This window comes from Gavialis gangeticus, unplaced genomic scaffold, assembly GCF_001723915.1.
Source record: "Gavialis gangeticus isolate Ggan-Ray unplaced genomic scaffold, GavGan_comp1, whole genome shotgun sequence".
Lineage (NCBI taxonomy): Eukaryota > Metazoa > Chordata > Crocodylia > Gavialidae > Gavialis > Gavialis gangeticus.
This window is the reverse complement of record NW_017729024.1, coordinates 161,651,416-161,654,341: the sequence shown is the minus strand read 5'-3', so window position 1 is coordinate 161,654,341 and position 2,926 is coordinate 161,651,416. Positions and strand designations below refer to the sequence as shown.

The following is a 2,926-nucleotide window of genomic DNA, read 5'->3' as shown; positions in this document are numbered from 1 at the left end:
TGTTGCATAAATTGCTAATTTTGTCCCCTGGAGGCTAGTCCAATTCACCTCAAGAAGAGAGTCACACTTTCAGGCTGGGTCCAACTCTATTTTATTGCTTGCAAGCAGGCCGACAGAGGAGCTTGTTGCTCAGATTAGTGTCAACCCTAAACAAAGCGCACGTGCGGCTTTTATTGAGCTAGCATTTTTTCAGTTGGCGTGTTACATTTTGATTGGTCATTACAAAACAAAACTTGGGCAACATGTAAGACATGCTCAGTGGGCCATCCTGTACCATGTGGGTGGAAAATTACAGAATGCAGGGGCTGACACTAGAACAAGGAACCGTTAAAGAAGAAGAAGTGTGTCTAGTTTTGCTACAGCCCCCAGACTTATTATCTATAGTAATTATATTGGGTGTCGTATTTCTGTACCTGCTCTCCAGTGTATTGTCAAAGCTTATGGTTTTTATGCAAACATAGCTATAGCATACTTGCCCGCATTTCCAAACTGTCTTACATTATCTAGTTGGGGGTGGTCCTGTTTTGAGCAGGGGATTGGACTAGATGACCACCAGGGTCCCTTCCAACCCTAATTTCTGATTCTATCAAAGTACTGTATGGCTAGAAGTGGTATTAGAAGTGGCAACTTTGATTCATTGGTAATACTGCTACAACTAATAGATGCTTACAAGAAAGCTGTAGGCCAAGTGAGATGGCTGACTTAGGTACCATGTTTCGGGCTCGCCACTTTTCTTGGGTGGAGTCTGCCTTCCCAGGCTGCTTCCAGGCTGCCTGCAGAGCCCCTGAGCTGCACAGAACCCAGTGCTTCAGTCTGCGGCTGTAGGGGCAAAGTAAAACTCCTCTGAGGAGTTTTAGTTTGTTGCGCCCCAAGTCATTTAAGGTGCATTACACTGCCAAATTTCCTACAGCAGCTGGAATTAATGTGCAATACACCGCCGAGGCGTGCAAACACCAACACCATTAAAGTGGTGCAAAACCATTTAGCCCTCTTTAAAGTGTCATGCATACATGCCCCTCGTTTTGTCTATGCACAGCCTAACATCATAAATTGATTCATATCCTGTAGTCTGCAAATTCTTTAGAGGGATTTTTGCCTAAGTACAGATTGCTAGACTTGGTACTAACATCTTATGTTTTTATTGTATTTAAATCAGGAGTGTCAAAGATCTAGCTTTCAGAGCTATTACATATACTCTGTGGGGCTGGCAGAGGGGCCTGGGATTTGGGTACAGGGTGAGTAGAGGTGGGACCTGCCATCAAGTTTCCATGCCCTGTGGGCATGCCTGTTACTGGAAGGGAGCATACAGTGGCTCTGTTAATCTCGACACCACTGCTTACCGTGCTGCTGTCCCCGGATCCAGCCCATGAGGAGCCCTGAGACCTGCGTCTGTCTTGTGGGGTGATTGAGTTGACCCCCTGATTTAAATAACTGCATTTCTGTTTATCTTACCGGAGATCCCAGGGATTGCACCAAAACTATTTAAACTGTATTTTATTTAAGCCTTGTGGGACTCTGAGATAGTTGTAGTAGCTTTCTTCCTCAACTAGCTCCTGCTAGTCAATTGCTAGTCATTATTCAAAGCAGGGGTTTATTAGTTATTTTAAAATCAGAAAAAAATTATTAACCCATAATAATCTGATGATGGCATCCATATGAAACAAATTTTAGTGACCAAGGATACAATCAGCAGGTTTTAAACAGAGCAGGAGGAATGAGATCAGATTTCTGTTTCTTTAATGGGAACATTTTTTTATAACTCTTGAATTCTTGAAACGTTTACAAGAAAATGCACACAATTAAAAGTCAGAGGACATCAATGAATGCCGATATTTTAAATGACCAACTGGCAAAAGAAATAAAATACATTACACAAGTAAAGGTTATATCCACAGTCATGAATATTCATTCTCCTCTACACAAAAAAAAATAAATAAAATCACATTATATGCAGATAGTTCTACTTACATCAGTACAATATACTGTGCAGCTTTCCACTCATTTTCTACTAGACTGATACTACATTTCTGGGCTGTCCAGTATTTCTACATTAAGAACAGTATCACCCCAAAAAAAGGTGACAGTTAATGTCCACAGTCTCTATCCTGAGTCCTCTTAGTTTTGTGATAATTACACACTATGCACTAGGAACAAAGCAAATCTTTCCCATCACTTTCATCTTAGTTTTCTTTCCAAAGGCATGAGACTCCTGGGACTCCCTGTACTTTTACTTGTTCAGTAAAATGAATATCTACTTCAGGCAAGTGCTAGCTTAGATCTGTGGGTCAGATACGCCCCTGAGGAGGCCATATGCACCAGTTAAATCCCATTTAAATCCTGTCTTGAGGGGTTATTTGAGGTTTAAATGGTGACTAGGCTTTGGGCACGTTTCTATTAGGTTTGGTAAAGGTTAATAAAGACAACAGCTTGTGCAGAAAGAAAGAGCTTGATCCTGCCAACAAATCTCATGAATGTACAGTCAGTCCCTGAGGTTTTGTATTTCCCTTCTCCTCCATGGCAAATGCAGAGGTACGCTCACTCTAGTCAACAGCCCTTGTCCCCCTCTGAATTCTCTCCTACAGTAGGAGCCATTCCAAACTCAGCATTAGGCAATCTTTTTTCCATAGACTGGTACTAAAAACAGGGAACATTTTTATTATCCCATATACCACTAGGTGATAACTGTTCCATTCTTTTTTTTAATAGTGACTCCTATGGTACATGGGGATATAGCTGTATGTGGCTCCTACTGTAGGAGAGAATTCAGAGGGGGACAAGGGCTGTTGACTAGAGTGAGCGTACCTCTGCATTTGCCATGGAGGAGAAGGGAAATACAAAACCTCAGGGACTGACTGTACATTCATGAGATTTGTTGGCAGGATCAAGCTCTTTCTTTCTGCACAAGCTGTTGTCTTTATTAACCTTT

The 2,926-nt window shown here is 41.7% G+C and overlaps 1 long non-coding RNA gene across 1 annotated transcript in view; it reads right to left on the bottom strand.

Moving 5' to 3' along the window:
* Positions 1–1,720: 1,720 nt before the first annotated feature.
* Positions 1,721–2,926, bottom strand: part of LOC109297915 — a 10,719-nt gene continuing 9,513 nt past the window's right edge. Inside the window, exon 2 of the long non-coding RNA XR_002097464.1 lies at positions 1,721–2,746. This is a non-coding gene — a long non-coding RNA (uncharacterized LOC109297915). The remainder of the gene's footprint in view (positions 2,747–2,926) is intronic.